The 17,578-nt window shown below is 33.9% G+C and overlaps 1 long non-coding RNA gene across 1 annotated transcript; it reads left to right on the top strand.

Annotated features, from left to right (window-relative positions):
• Positions 1–2,241: 2,241 nt before the first annotated feature.
• LOC135208268 (uncharacterized) lies at positions 2,242–4,395 on the top strand. Its single transcript, XR_010313148.1, has 3 exons — positions 2,242–2,332; positions 2,801–3,071; positions 3,975–4,395. It is a non-coding gene; the product is annotated as an uncharacterized LOC135208268 (long non-coding RNA).
• The last annotated feature ends 13,183 nt before the right edge of the window (positions 4,396–17,578 follow it).

Below are 17,578 nucleotides of genomic sequence, written 5' to 3'. Positions count from 1 at the left end.
GTATATTGTCACAACACTGTATCGAGCACAAACATATTCTTCTGCATCAAAAGTTATATCATTTATGGTTTTTTTATGTCGCAATCGCCGTAAAACTAAACTTGTAGTTCATTCAATCATCGATTTTACCTTTACTGTAAATCATGTGTAGTCCGCTGATTGGAGTGTTAGCGACCTCTTTGGCTGTCTTGTTACTAAACTGTAGTTCTAACACTCTATCATTTAGAAGTTTAGCGAACATTCCTCCGCGGAAGTTCAGGACAAGTACCAAGATACTTCCGAAGTCTCTGTAATCAAAACTAACCTACAGAATAATATCACGAAGATTACCCCGGAAGATATCGCAGACGCAAAGGACTACAGCGATTGATTATACGTTTCAAAATACTGTTCCATTATTGTATAATACTATCGTTAAGTCGAATCAATATACATTTTCCAAAAATCTAATGGTCTGCTTTCTCAAATAAAGGCAAATTCCGGTTAGGGGAGTACCTTACGACGCTCCTGATTGGCTGTTGATAAGCCAATCACACGGCTGGAAACTCTCAGTCTCTTTCGAGAGAGTTCACATAGGCAGGATGTATATTCCACCTCTCCTGAGGGATAAGTCTTTCAAAAGTATCCCTCAGGAGAGGTGGAACATACATCCTGCCTATGTGAACTCTCTCGAGAGAGACTGAGAGTTTCCAGCACTGTGATTGGCTTATTAACAGCCAATCAGGAGCGTCGTAAGGGACTGGCCTAGACATCAGATGCACGGGTGATTCGAATCTACTATAGACATTATTTATTTATTTACTTATTTATTTTTTTTTTACTTTTTATTGAAAGGTTTAAACCTAACATTCAGGCTACAGCACCTTGAATGGGGAGTCTCCATACTAGAAATCTGCATGAAAAATAATAAAAATGAGTGATCCATTGCATAGATGCTATCGCGAGCCATTCGGGCAGTTAAACCCTTTTTTTAGTAACAGCTGAGAAAAGTCGTCGGTAAACGATTGTTTCCAGGCAACAAACTGCTCAACTTAGAATGCATAAAAAAATAAAATGAAATAAATAAATGAAAAAAAAATAAAGTAAACACCAAATACTAACCAGATTTTCAACTCCAAGAAACAACAATTTCGAATCCCGACGAACTCCAAGTAAGGTCTCCTTTATTCATAGCACTATTGGAATTATTAGACCTAAACCTCTAATTCTCTCCTGTCAGAGAATTACGGGCTGCTCTATGAGCAAGAGTCCGTGCTGACATAAGGTCAGCTAAATCTAAAACAACAATTTCAATGAAGGGTCTAATATTTTTGGGAGGACTGTAGGCACGTGGAATCACATTCGTAATGTATAGTCTGCAATTCTAACTTTGAAATAAACCTGCATAATTGTATATAACTGGTTTATATCATACTAAAAGAGTATCATAAATTATAACACGGCAATTAATACACGCAAACGTGCGCCGCGATGCGGTATATTTAGTATATTTAAAAAGAGAGAGAGAGAGAGAGAGAGAGAGAGAGAGAGAGAGAGAGAGAGACCTATTAAACTGGTAATTTTATCTTCATGAAGGAAGTCGAATATGTCGTAATTAGCACTTAATAAAACCGGTACTCAAGACAAAATGAAATATAATAAAGTAAATATAAAACGATGTTAAAATCGAAGAACAGATGAGATTAAACTTGGAAAATAGGAGAGATTTTGTCAGGCCAAAAAATACTCTCAAAAACAATTTATTTTTTTTATTTATTTTTTTTTTCTGTTAAATTTCTTGAGCTCTGCAGTGACTAAAGAAATTGTCTCCGTGATACCGACGACAGAGAAGACTTACAAAACGGTTTTAGAAATAATGGTCAGGTTATACAATGTATCCTTTGAGCTATATGAAAAGCACAAAACATTCACTACAGCAAAATGCCAGCGCGGAAAGTTATCATTGTTAAATGAATTATGAAATTATTTTTCTAAACTGCAAAGTAATTTTTCTGAGCTAATTATCGTCAGTATTTTTCAAAGACTCATGAAAAAAATTAATACACACTTATGCGAGAGTATAAATATTGCTGAATTTATTCATTTTTTGGTTGAAAACCTCTGGCTATTTCCTGGAGACGTCACCGCCACCTATTGTTTTGAACATTAAGTTTCTTCGACTAAGTATTTCGTCATTGCGGCGTTTATGACATTTTAGTATTTTTCGCTCCTTTTATTAATCCTTGTGTTTTTATCGCAAATTTACGTCCCTGGAGATCCATAATTGATTAGTTTAGTTTGTGTCACTTTGTGTTACTTAGTGCTCTGAGAACCTGTTTTTGGCTTCGGTGAAGTATATCTTCATTCCAGTTGGATGTTGATTAGTAATTTACTTCGTATTAGTGTTTTCAATTTTGAGATTTTTGCTTTATTTTTTTTGGAATTTTTAAGGCATTTGGTAGCCCTTATGGATTGCTGAAGGTTTTAGAAAATAAAATTCGGTGGACACTTAACTGTTACTTAAATTTTAATCTTATTAAGAGATTGTTAACACAAACTGTGGATAATTAGTTTGGCAGTTCTTGGTAGTAATTCCGCACGAATTGACTATTTTAGTATTTATCTTCAGTTAACCTTTGTTAAAAATCAGATTGGCCAATTTAATGTATGCTTGGAATAATTTAATCTATCTTAATGTATAGCCAGGAATAATTTAATCTGTTAGTGCATAATCAGATTTGGAAATTTAATTTAACTATAGTCTTTTTTTAGTCTTCTCGTAATATTTAACTGTGTGATAGAAGAAATTTTAATATTTCAGGTATTGTGGCTACCACGGTTGTGACTATTATTTCTGATACACTTCGCTGGTTTTCGTTTCTGAAACGCTGGTTTTCATTTAACGGAACCTACCAACAAGGTTACCCAGGACCTCTTGCTTCAGGATACTTTTGCTATAAGGAATTTAAATTCTGCGAACGTCCGTGGTGAAGTATTTAACACTTATCAAGATTACCGGATAAGAAATTTAGTATTTCTGTAAACGTCCCAGGTTGAAGTATTTAATAAGCAACTGAAGCTGCATGATCAAGGTGGGTTGGTTTTCGTTTTCTCAACTGTGCAAGCTACGCCTCCCCTTTCAGGGGCGGTGCCCCTGTAAGGGGAGGATTTCCCCTGTAACGTGCGGTGGACTTTGTCCGCCGTGCGTTGCAGGGGCCTTGCACTTTTTATTCCTAGTATTAAGCCTCTAGTATTAAAGCCGTGGTGAGTTTTGACTCGAGTAAAGTAAACTCAAGTCTTAAAATTAGATTAGTTTTGATTGTCTTAAAATTGTTAAAATTGTTAAAATTAAAATTAAAAAAGTGAAAATTTGTGTTTTGCAGAATTGAGTTAAAGCATAACTTTTGTGACTAAAAAATGCAGGTTCTTAGTATTAAATTTTGGTTAATCACTGAAATTTCAGATAATTAGATTGGAGCTTAATATTAAATATTGGTTAATCATTGGAATTTATATTCACATTAAATTAAAAATTTCAGCTTGATAGTAAATTTTGGTTAATCACTGAAATTGATGTTTCAGATAATTAGATGAAGTAGTTTATTAGGTTTAAGCCTAATTTGTTGCTTTTAAAAAACCTTTAGAATCCTAGTATTAAGCTAGCTATTGGGTGTCAGGCTTAAATTTCTAAGTAAATTTTTAAGTAAATAAAATTACGAAAGTTTTTCAGAAACCAAAACTTGCAATAAATTTGAATGTTTGTTTTAGTTCAGACATTAAAGAATTTGTTCAATTTTGCATAGCCAATTTAAGACAAGCATTAAATTTTTCTTTAAAAAATTTGAGTTTATTTTTATTTTATATTTAAGCTTTGTTCGAATTTTAAAAAAATTTACTCATATTATTTAAACTCTGTCTTTTCCTAGAATTTTATTTTTCGTTAGGTATTGTGAGCTTCTTAATACTAAGGATTAAACTGATTGACCTTTCGCCAGGCACCGTGGACTACTACTTGAAACTGTGAATAGTTTTCTGCCAACTTTTCGTCCACCAGTTTCAAGGTTCTTGTCAGTTTCGAGGTTTTGGTAATCACTGGATTGGGAAGTTTTCCAAGTGATAAAATGTTCAGTGTAGAAAGTTTCACTAGTGAAGTTCCTATGTTTTAACTGTTTGAGTGTTTTATTAAGTTTCATGCTTAAAAAGTTGTTTAAAGCTTTCAATATGGTTGCTAAATGTATTTAAAGTTTAATTCGGTGGAGCTTCTAAGTTTTAATTTTTTTTTATACTTAATGTACTACTGTTTATGTGCTATGTAAACTGCAGTCTTTGATTTGTTACTGATTTAGGTAATAGGATATTTATGTATATATACCTATTAATATACTCATAATCATACAATACTCATAATCATATGACCTAACTGATTTTATCTATTTGGCATACAAACCTTCAGAGTATTGAATGTCTCAAGATAGAAGTTTACTTTAAATAAACCCTAATTGCTATTTAATAAATAAGATTTTTATTACTAATGTTTGTACTAAATGTTGGTACTAAATGCCTATGTAACGATATTTTGATCCGATACGCTTGAAAGAAGAAAAAATGAGTTGCTTGAGTTCATGAGTGTCCATAGTTTTGGTGGTGAAGTTCATGAGCGTCCATAGTTTTGGTGGTGAAGTTCATGAGTGTCCATAGTTTTGGTGGTGAAGTTCATGTCCAGTGTCCATAGTTTTGGTGGTGAACGAGTTCATGAGTATCCATAGTTTTGGTGGTGAAGTTCATGAGTGTCCATAGTTTTGGTGGTGAAGTTCATGAGTGTCCATAGTTTTGGTGGTGAAGTTCATGAGTGTCCATAGTTTTGGTGGTGAAGTTCATGAGTGTCCATAGTTTTGGTGGTGAAGTTCATGAGTGTCCATAGTTTTGGTGGTGAAGTTCATGAGGTGTCCATAGGTGTTTTGGTGGTGAAGTTCATGAGTATCCATAGTTTTGGTGGTGAAGTTCATGAGTATCCATAGTTTTGGATGAAGTTCATGAGTGTCCATAGTTTGTTAAATAGTTGTGGTTTCCTAGGATTGTTGGCAATCAAAGATCTTTTATATGAAAGTAAACAAGTAAAAAGTTCTTTAAATTCATTATATACTGTGTTTGGTGTGGAATGAACTGAATGTTGACTTGACCTGATTTTTAAATTCTACTTAGCTGAGAGTAAGGAGTTAAAATCTGGTTATTCTTATTGCTCGAGGATAAGTAGTCCTCTAGAAATCTTTAAACTTGAGTAGGAAAGTTAGCAACGTAGAATGGGTTTGAATTTGTTTCAATATCGGTGTTAAGGAACAAGGATTCAGCTCATGGCTGATATCTTCGGAACAGAGTATGGCATACCGGAGTTGCAACAGTTTAGTCAGTAATTAAATTGAGAAAAGTTTGCGAATTTTAGAATTTGGAAATCAACCAATTTTCGGCTTCTGAGAATTGAGTTTTGAGATGAAGTGTCTACGATATAAAGTTTCAATGTAACTTAAATTAGTGGGCATTCTGATTTGGCGAATTAAGAATTTAGCAAGGGGCGCTTGTTCCTCAAGTTGGTGTTAGTGTAAGTTTTAGTATCTTAAAGGTATCTGCATTCTGAAGGGTTTAGTTATTTCATGTATGCTTTGGGAAATTAAATGTACGGACTAACCTCATTGCTGTAATTTAATATTTAATCCTGAACAGTACCGTTACAACGTAACTTTAATATGACCAGCCGTTTTAGAGATGGTCGGTCAAAACACAATTTGAAACTGTAGTTCTGTCAAGTTTACGGATTAATTCTCGAATCTAGAATTGGGAGGAATTCTAAAGTTTCAATAGCAGTGAGCCTCCAGTATATCGTAACTAGAAGTCTGTCTGATGTGTAGTTGAAAATGTCCTTGGCATGTTTTGACAGGTCTTGAAAAGTGGGAAATTCTTGGTTTAAAATCGGCTGAAGTTCTCGATACCTTGTGTTCCTTTTGAGTTTGTGTTCCTGCGGATGCCGGTTTCATTTCTCAGGCCCATTATTACTAATTTTGGAATTTTTTAAGTTTCTCATTCTTTTCCAGCCTTTGCTGGAATAGATGCGCCTATATAGTTCCTCCTTTCTCTCTCCTGTTGCTGGCATGGGTTCCTTCTATTGCAAAAATTGGATCAGCGAGATGGTAGATTCTCAAACCTCTTGCATTGCTGGAATTTTGACAAATGTCCCTCTTGTCTTATACCCGTTGTTGCTGGGATGGAAACTGTGCATCTGTTAATTTCCGGAGTAGGCTTTTAATTCCTTCCCTTTTTCGATAGTGTTTCCGGGGAGCAAATTCCCGAGATGTATATTGCACCATCCCTGGTTCTTTTACCATGCTCCTAGGTTAGGTTTGGTTGGGTTGAATGTGGGAAACTTAATTGGATTATTTTCAAGAAGATAACTGGGTTAGTTTTTAAGATAAGGCGTCCCGCTTTTTCAAGAAGGTTAGGTACTCTTACATTTCGGGTATAGTATGCTTCCGGGGATGGAATATCCTACCACAGTTCATTTGTCGTAGGAAAGGACACAATTATTTTTTTTCTTTTTTTTTTTCTCCTGTACTATTGCTACAGAAATAAGTAGTTTCTCTTCCTACTGTTGTTAATGGCGACGTATTGGTGGTGATATGGGATATCTTGGTATTGACATGATCCTAAAGATATTCCTTATACGTACATCTTCACTGCCCGTTAAAAAATAACCATATCAAATCCTTAACATAAATCTAAAATCTGATAGTGGATGAATTGTACTGATGAAAGCGGCTGCAATACCATTCAATTTAAAATGTCAAACAATGCAAATAGAAAGTATATCCCAAAATGATCCCATATTGCGTTAAGTTTCTCATAAGACTGAAAATTCATTAAACTATCAAACTATCGTACGACGTGATATCATTGTAAATCAACATATGTCTCAGAAATACAGTTCCAGAGGAAAGGTAGAGGATAACTGACCCAATTGAGAGAGGCTTTTAGTGTCTACACTAACCTTAAACCCAACCTCAAAATACCCCCTCCCCCTCCCAGCACCTTTATCTCAGTCATTGCTGAGAGAAGAAAACAAGCTAAATAAAAGCCAGGTTTAATAGAGAAATTCTGGATGCTGGTGGGGTGGTTAAAAGTGAATGAAGTGAAGGTAGCTAAAATACAAAATGTGACTGATGAGTAAACTAGATTGATCTGAGTACTGTAGGATCAGATTTGTTTCCAAGTTCCTTTCACGAAAAATATCTTTCATTTTCCTGTTCTCAGTGATGGTGGCTAAATCAGTCTGTAAGGAGTGTGTGCATGTGTGTGCGTGTATTTGTACGGTTGTAAAATTTGTGTATAAAGAAGCTCATTAATTTAATGAATCTTTTGTAGCAGTTATATAGCTACGTCAGTGAATAAACGCTTCTACAGTGGGACTACAGTTGTTTAGTGGCTTCTATTTTTAGTTCGAGAGCTCTTAGCAACTACAACAATTGCGTTCTTATCTTCAGTTTACTAGCAGTCATCAGCGCTCACAGAATGAACTGAAAGCAGTGTGGAATTTATACATGGCTTCTATAAAAGGTGAGTGAAAAAGAGATTTTTTCTTAATATACAAACTATTCGGAATTATAAATTCTGCGTTCTTTCCATTAACCCAGTGCCATGCACCAAAGTGGAAAATATTGATATTCCGTTATAAAACCAAAGAAAATGCTCCCTTTAGATACCTATCATCAAATAATCATTTTTCAAGGGTGGGAAAAATCGTCTTCAAGAATTGAATAAGTATAGTGTTGGCTGTATAAGAAATTTTAATCTTTTGAAAGATATTTTTAGAGCAGCGCTTTTCTCTTGGTCATTACTCTGCAATTCAAAGAATGCCTTTATTATCTCGGGTTGAAGTTGTTCAAGTTTTATATAAGTAGTATTTTCTCTGCTCCGAAGATAAAGCTTCTCCGATCGTCCATGTTAATCTTGCAGACTGCAGTTACGTAACGGGTAATTGTTGCAACTTTCAGATGAAAGCTAAGGACAAATGAATGTTGGAGGTGGTTTGACGTTACGAAAGACAATAATTTCACTGTTCAGACAAAGGTACCTCCCAGAGACTGCCGTCAATATTTTTATTCCTGGGAAAACATTCCGTACTTCTTTTTACTCCCATAGTCAAAATGTTTTTTAAAGGGTTCTACAGTATACTAGTATATGCATATTCACGAAGAGATTGAACAGTTTTTCTAGTAAAGTTGTTGAAGGAAATAATAGAAGAGAGAGATTAAGCTACGGTAGAGAGAACGAGAGGGAGAGATTAAGCTACAGTTAAGAGAAGAGAGAGAGATGAAGAGAGAGTTGAGAGAGAGGAGAGGAAGAGAGATGGGCGGGGGAGAGGAGGCATATTGAGTTCGAGTCGATGGGTGGTCAGCTGGTAAATCCACTTTCCCGAGTGATGTATCGGACTCATAGCCCGGATAATATAGCGGGTGACAGGAGAGTCATGAATCCATTACCGTCGTTCAAATAGGATACACTATCGGGTCTTTGATATGCATTACGTATTGCTATCTGTCAGACTGCCACGCGCAAGTGACGGGGAAATATAGTGGTACTTTGTGTCCTTCCCGTAATGGTCCTTCTGAGGCTTCATTGGGTTTAAGGAAGGTTTGTGTTCTTGAGGATGAACGGAATGGGAGTCGGTCTCGGCGATTTGTAGGGTAGTAGACAAGTTGTGAGAAGATAGGATACAAAGTAGGATTTTCAAGCTGGTGTTAGCAAGGACGGGAACAAATGTTCATGAGCATACATACTTACACACATGCATACATCAGACATATTATAATGTGTATATATATATATATATATATTATATCTATATATATATATATATATATATATATATATATCATATATAATATAGATATATATATATATATATATATATGATATATATATTATTAAAGGAAAAAGAAAAATGTGTCGGTGAATGTTAAACTTCAGCTTTCTTCGCTCAGAGACAAGGAGAGAGTCCTAGCGGACCAAGCCTTCCTCGAAGGTTGCTGAAATGAAAGAACTGTTTGAATTGATGATCATGCAATGTGAAGCTGGTGAAGCTCGTGGTTGCTATGTGATTTTTAAGGTGTCCGGATATGTGCATGTGTTTTTGCATGTAATGATGGGTCCAACTGCCCGAGTTTGGAGAGAAAGGTGACACACTCCTCAGATAAGTGATAAGACAAAGGATGGCTTGGAGGTCTCGAGGTCAAAGAAGCCCATCAAAAAAGGTATGGCTCATTTAAAAGGACTTAGGAAAAGTTGCCTTTGAAAAGAGAGAAGTGTAATGTGTATACATTTATTTAACCATTTAATTATGTGTTGGGGAATATAATAGATATGTCTCTTTGTTTCAGATGGGTTCATGGCATTACACAAGAGAATGGGATTCTCTAAAAGACTTCACTATTTAAATGTAGAAACCAATAATTTGTGAGTTTGGGAGTGATTACTTAGTCTAATTCAGGAGAATAGAATGACAATTTACAGTCTTTTTGTGGATCAGACTTAGTTCTTAATGTAACGTCACTAAATCACTTTGTTCCATATAATGTTCAGCTAGTTTGGGAAATAAAAAGTATATGTTTGTATTACAAGAATTCATTAGCCTAGCTATATCCTAGCTTAATATCGTTTGCAGAGAGATAGTCAGCAACTAAAAGTAAGAGAGTTGTCACTTGTTTATTTTTTATTTAACCAGTGCCGAATGGCTGAATATGCTTGGCAATATATATAAATGTAAAGTATATGAATATCTATATATATATAATTATATATATATATATTAATTATATATATATATATATATATATACATATATATATATATATATATTAATTATATGATCATTATATATATATATTATATATATATAATATATATATATATATATATATATATATATATATGTATATATATAATATATGCTCACATTTATGATATATATATAATATACTATGAGCCCCTGCTACTTATATATATATATATATATAATATATATACTATATACTATATATACTTATATATACATATAGATAGATCATATATAACATATAGATACATATATACAATAGATACATATATTATATCAGTAGTATATGACATCTGATATATACACATACATATATACACATACATATACACACACACATATATATATATTTATATTTATTTATTTTATATTTTATATTATATTTCATATTTATATTTATATTTATATATATTTTATATTTATATTTATATAGTGTGTGTCAGTTCACGCAGCCAGACTTCATGAAACTCTTATTTATGCATCATCATCCTTTTTATTTTTGTATTTACTATAAACTGCTTATTCTTGTTTCCCTGTCACCTCTCGCTTCAATATACCTTCAAAAATTATTTTCTTTCACCTTGAAAGGGTTTTTAATCTCTCCCATCTTTCATTGTTTTTCAACAACTGGTGCTTTAATTTCACAAAGGATTATAGTTTTTTTTTAATTTTTATGTGATTCACAAAAACCGTTGAAATCTAGTAAAAGTGACTTGAGTATTATTTAGCATAAGAGACTTTTATCACATGATTTTACCGTTTCATTAATATTGTTTCTTTACAGTTTTTTCCCTTAAAATACAACGATGATCAAAATAGACTGATACGAATCTCTCGAGAACTTTTTATTATTATTTTTTTATACCACCAAAGCTTTGTCTTAGGAATACCAGATTTTACATATGGTTAAGACATAAGTATCATATTCCGTTCTGTCAAGAAATGAAATTGAAATTCTGTGCTAGTTCCCTTCAGTACAATTGTTTTTCCTCTCTTATCTTTTTTTATAGATTACTCCGGTTCTTCTTCACAAGATCATTGGCATGTCAGGCCCTCTGGCAAGTGTATTAGACATAAATACCAATATTATATAATTTTTTTTTTATGAGAAGAACCAAATATGAAAATGAATTCTTCATTTTAGCCAGAAGGCATTCCTGAAAAATATTAATGGAGATTCTTTGTCAGGTGGAAAATAATTAATCCTTCCAACATGAAATATTTTGCCCTTAGGGATCCTTATATTTCAGGCGAACTACATAACAGGGATAGCATCAAAAGAAATCCTAATTATTTTACAGCTTACGAACTGCCTGTTTGGGCCGACGTTGCCATGGAGGCCATTGTTAGTCTAATTAAAAATTCATGCTGAATAATCACCTTTTTGATATCTTTAAAATTAGGGCGTTTTGCGTACTTCGTTTTCTTTTATTTAGCTACGCGGGAAAACGTGAACTTGTTTTCATGTTTTTCTTCATATGGAAGTCTGAGAAGCAACATTAAACGGAACTAAATATGCACACATACATACAATACACACACACACACACACACACACACATTCTTTTCCTTTGTTACTGTCGATGTTTAAACATGTTTCCCAAATTGCTCTTAATACATAAAAAAAAGATGAGGAGGTGATTTAATATTCCAAGGTAATTGCAAGAGGTCAGGAAACAGTGAAGAAAAGCTCGAAGAAAGATTGAAAGACTGTTTCAGCCAACCTTCCTTTACGGAAGTGAAATGTGCTGATGAATATGAGGTGTTGCTTGATGGCGTGGAGACAATGGAGGAGGTTAGGTTGGTTTAAAGTCTGCATAATTCAGATGTTTTGAGAGAGGAAAGGAAGGAAAAAAACGCCCCCCCCCCCTTTTTTTTTGAGTGGCTTCAGTAGGTAAGCTTCTCAGAATTGAGCTAATCCCTAGTAATGCTTTTTTAGCTACACACACACGCACACACACACACATATATATATATGTATATACATATATGGGTGTGTTTGTGTATAAATAAGCGGCATGAGGAATATGCGATTAAATGAGTTACGCAATAGCATTAGGTATTTGTTCAAGTGTTGAAGGAAAATTGCGTGCAATGTCACATACGAGGTTTCTGTAAGGTGCAAAGCAGGTCACAGCTTGAGAGAGAGAGAGAGAGAGAGAGAGAGAGAGAGAGAGAGAGAGAGAGAGAGGGTATAAGAAATTCTAGGTTTTGGCGCGTTTACTGATCTTGGATACGCAACTTCAACTGCAGAACAACATAAAATAATTCTGGAATTTTCGTAGTGAAATCCAAAGTCCATTTGTGTACCGTTGTTTGTCATGATAATGTGCCTCCGTTTTCCTTTTTGAAAAGATATGCAAGGATGATATGTCGTAACCTACTTGCATAGTAATGTGGCGCTCTTGAAGGGTGGGTAACGGAAGCAGGGGATATTATTCAGATGGCTTCCCATACGAGTTTTATGCCACACTAAAATTCTACGTCATTCGTGATGGTTACGTACTCAAGATTGTAACGGCTTAGAAGATTGTAACGGCTTAGAAGCGGTTTTGGTACCAACGGCTTCTGAGAAGTATTTGAATTTGCTTTTACTAGATATCTGGATTTGAATATATTAAGTTAATATTAGTTCCCAGGATGGGTACGGACATCCAACAAGCACACAATAACCCACATTATACATTTCTGTGTGAAAGATGAGTATTTCTGGTGATAGAAGTTCATTCTCGACGTGGTTCGGAAGTCACGTAAAGCCGTTATTCCCGTGGCTGAATAACCACTGGTTCCATGCAACGTAAAAAGCACCATACAAAATACAAACAAACAGAATATTGATGGTCATTTCAATGGCAGATAGTAAGACCTTGCAAAATCTCTTACCACCAACGTAATATACTTGAATTAATTTACCTAAAATTGACTATTTTACAGAATACAAGAATACCTGTGGAGAGCGATAACGAAGTCCATTAACTGATGGAAACTTTTGTCCATGAGTTTCCACGCTGACGGATGTTATCTTTCATCTGCAGTTTGTAAGTGTCTCAGAATTTGATATCCATTTTTTGGTAAAATTAATGAAATTTAAAAGTTATTGAAGAATATTAGAAACTGTCAAAATCACATATAATTTTCTGAAGCTATATATGGGAAACAGTACTTGTTACGCTGGTCTATATAATGATTATCCGTGTACTTGTTCTACAGGTAAATTTATGAGCACTACTCTCAAAAGTTACTTGATTGCTATGTTGCCTCTTATTTTACTGTTACATAAATTGAGGTTCCTAAATCCATAGATTCTATGCAGGCTTATCAAGTCCTGTGTAGTAGTATTTATTTTCTTTATATTTGGAGCTCTCTGATATCCACATCTTCTACTCCAAGGGAATAAGTACCCTCTCCTGTAGCTTCTGCCTTTGAGAACAGCACACTTTTCAAAGTTTTTTGTTTTCAGAGGAGTGCGTTGAATAGTCTCCTCTAGGAAAACAATTTTTTCTCAGTAGTTTTTCCAGTATTAAGAAATATATGTTTTAAGTTCACCTCCAGATTTCATTCTCTTGAGAGGCTTTCCACTTAGTTTCCCTAGGAATATAGCGCTCTATAAAGCACAAATTTCAGTCTTTTATGATGCAGGTCAACCAACTTCTTTGGTAAATACCACCTTTTTTTTTTATTCCAGTGACCTTTTTCTTCTCCAGTGATGTAAGGTAGATCTGTCACCTCTACGAATATCCTCTTTTTACTTACACCTGTCCTTCTCTTGAGAGTTATGGCGATGGATGTCTGAGGGAAATGCTGTACTTTTTCTCCACTTTTTTCTTATCGTGATAGATAGGCTAATCTGTTACTTAGAAAATGTTACGCAACTCCACGGCTTTATTTCTTGTGTCATTAGTGTATTTTTTTATATATGTTGAGATATAAGTTAATCTGTGACCAAGGAAAAACTACACATTTTCTACAGCTTCATTCCTTGTGTCCACAGGAAATACCACATTCTTTTGTTGCAACTTACCCTCTTAAATGTGAGCAAGATTCCCTGGAAAAATACAAAACTGTTGCCGATTTATTTTTGTTTTCATCTGGGGAGCTTTATGAAAATAATTTTCCTCTGGGAATATTATACTTTTCCCATCCGCATTCTCTTCACTGAGAAGGTGAATATGTCTCCTCATGAATTAATGTTATTTTTCTCAAAGCTTATACTCTCTTGGGAGGAAGGTGTCTCACTCACTTTTTCTTCACAGCCTTTCCTGAAAAAAAGGGGAGTACTTGAAGCATATCTTCACGATTTTATTATTATTATTCTTTTCGTTACCCTTGCTTTTCTTAACTGGTCTGATAGGGCATTTCAGTCTCTTTCCATAAATATTTTATGAATTTTTTTTTTATTATGTCTTGCCATCGCGACACCTCACATCAACTTGTGCCATATAATAAAAATAATGAAGTTCAATGTTTTTTGTAATGAGTAACAAATTTTAAAAGGCCACCGCCAACCCTACCATCCGAAAATGAAGAAACATTTTTCATTTTCTTTATGCATTGCAATTAATTTGACAACCTACTAAACTTCTTTGCAACTGCTAGAACTCATGTCTTGGGACTTTCTCTCTCTCTCTCTCTCTCTCTCTCTCTCTCTCTCTCTCTCTCTCTCTCTCTCTCTTTATATATATATATATATATATATATATATATATATATATATATATATATATATATATATATATATATATATATATATATATATATATATATATATATATTATGCGTTTGAACATTCACGTGCGTACATGTGTATACGTGTCTGTGTATATAAAGCCTGACATTCCATTCACTTCTCAGACCATTTCTGTTTCTCTCTTGCAATTGTCTCTTTCTATTATTTCTTCAATCGCTCCTGTCAGTGGCTCAATCTTCATGTAAAACATGACCAATCGAATCCCCCTCCCTTTCCTTTGGTTATCTCCACCATGTGTCCTGAACTTCATGCTTTCTCGTTTTTATACGTTATTGTATTATTCTCTCATCTCCCCATTCTCTTTTCATTCTTTTAAAACTGAAGCCTTCACCTTTGCAGAGGAGGTGGAGGGCGAGGGGCGTCATGGAAGGTGTAAACCATTGCGGGTTTTAGTTATTCTTTTGAACGAAATTGCTGTCTGTTATTCTTCTCAAACAACGGTGTGATTAACCCAGGTCATCAGTCTCTAAGATACATAACTCACTGTTTTGGTACCCACATACAAAAACTGATTTAATGGAACTTGTGTAAAACATTTGGGCTTAGCTTTGAATCCATGCTACTTGCGTCAATCCTCAAGTTTAAATGTCTTTTCCTCTTTACAGGTGCCACCGAGAAGTCATTCAGTAATTTCGTTCGGGACCTAAAATCATCGACGTTTGTCTATGAAGGAACATAAGAAAATCGTCATCAACTGAGCGATGAAGTTTTGTTTTTATGCACTCCTCGATTTTCACCTGGTGTATATTTATAAGGTCAGTGGTTTTTGGTGTATATTTATAAGGCCGGTGGTTTTTGGTGTTTATTTATAAGGCCGGTGGTTTTGGTGCATATTTGTAAGGTTGGTGGTTTTTGGCGTATACTTATGAGGTTAGTGGTTTTTGCTGTATATTTATAGGGTCATCAGTGATTTTTGGTTGGTGCATTATTTAGAAGGTCGGTGGTTTTTTATGTATATTTACAAGGTCATCAGGGGTTTTTGGTGTATATGTGGTTTTCGTTAACTTGAAGGGTTTTTTAAAACGATTAGGTCAGAGGTTTTTATTTTTTATTTCATAAGGTCCTGCTTTTTCCAGTTGTATTAATAATAATGCTAGAATGTATTTTAAAGGAGTTAGATCAGTATTGTGTTTTACATTTATGGGGTCACTGAATAATCATGAACAGTAATCATGGCAGATTGTTTGTTGTAAGGTACTGTTTTAATGATTGTGATATATAAGAAACGCACGTTACTTTGGTAAAACAATTTTAGTCCATATGATGTACAAGAGTAAATCTAACTTAGGAGAAGTGGTGTTTATTTACATTACAATATTTCGAATAGAGTCTATCTAGTTTAGTAAAGCCAACATTCTAACAGAGTGATGTTACCTTTTGTAACAACGTTATTTCTATACTTCACCTTGACGGTTGTCACGTCTTATCTTTCATGCATTCAACTTCCCAAGTGGGGAGTCCTGCAGAACCTATCTTCTTTGAGAGTTTGTTAACTTTCCTATTTTACCTTAGTTTATAGCCATATTACATCTAATGTTTCTACTTTAGGTATGGACAGTGTATATGGTTCTGTTTATTGATATATGTGCAGTGTTTTTTTTTTACTTTAACTCAAGCAAATTTTCTTCGTAGGAGGTGGTTTTTCATATTGCCAGCATATCTCGGTCGTTTCTATGCTATTAATAATAATAATAATGATAATAATGATAATTAATAATAATAAATAATAAATAATAATAATAATAATAATAATAATAATAATAATAATAATAACTAATTACTTTATTAAAAAGTAATGGCTACTTCGTTTCTATGCTAGTAATAATAATACATAATAATAATAATCATAATAATAATATAATACTTTATTAAAAGTAATGGCTACTTCAGCAGCGTTACACTGTAGAGATTCTTCTCTATTTTGCGAATAGCGGCTTTTTCCGTGCTACTTAAACAGGCTAGTAAAGCGCCTATAGAGGTCATGGTCAAATACAGGGTCAGAAAAAGTAGCACGGAAAAAGCCGCTATTCGCAAAATAGAGAAGAATCTCTACAAGTGTAACGCTGCTGAAGTAGCCATTACTTTTAATAAAGTATGCTTGAGAGAGGGGTCTGCTTCCTAAGTACAATAATAATAATAATAATAATAATAATAATAATAATAATAATAATAATAATAATAATAAAATAATAAAATAATAATAATAATAATAAAACAAAAAAGTTATTTCAGAAAGTCCAAGTTTGTATCACAATACGATTTTTAAATTTCATACAGTACCTTCCAGTTCCACCTCATACGAATAGTTGATGAAATTGCATTTACAGGGAAAACAAATCATTGAAATATAAAGCAATAATTCACCAAAGCAAAAGGTTATTGTGCGACGTAACACAGTTCTTTATTATTCAGTAAATTGAACGTAGATGAATATCATTAATTCGTGATGACTTTTAGTATACAAGCTGTAGGAAAAAAAAAAAATTTCAAGCAATATTTGTTCTGCTTGATTTCGGTATATTGGTAAGAAAACCAAACCAACCCAGCCATTCCTTATGATTAAATATTATGAGAGTTAATCTATAATTGGAGCTCAGAGTAAAATGCAGGTATATCAGCATCGCCTATTTGCTTGGAGTGCTCATATCTGTGTGAGTTAACAGCTATCTCTTTCTTGACCATATAATTTAATGAGAAATTTATTTAAATTATTTTAATTCAGTCACATAGGGAAAGTGAAGAACAATAGGTTGGTTATTTCTGTTTTTTTTTTCATAAGGAATACAGGAATACTTAGAAATTAAAGATACTAGATGGAATGAAAGAGGTATTGGATGGCAGGTCTTCGGTATCCATGAGACAGAGCTAGTGCAAAATATAGATAATTGGTGTATCATCTGTTGAGTTTCGATGTATTTCTGACGATCCTTTGGCGTAGGTAGACAAGGAGATTAGTGTTGGAGTTACTAGAA

Source organism: Macrobrachium nipponense, chromosome 35 (genome assembly GCF_015104395.2).
Source record: "Macrobrachium nipponense isolate FS-2020 chromosome 35, ASM1510439v2, whole genome shotgun sequence".
In the NCBI taxonomy this organism is placed as follows: domain Eukaryota; kingdom Metazoa; phylum Arthropoda; class Malacostraca; order Decapoda; family Palaemonidae; genus Macrobrachium; species Macrobrachium nipponense.
The sequence above is the reverse complement of the archived record's forward strand: the minus strand, read 5'-3'. Positions and strand labels throughout refer to the sequence as shown.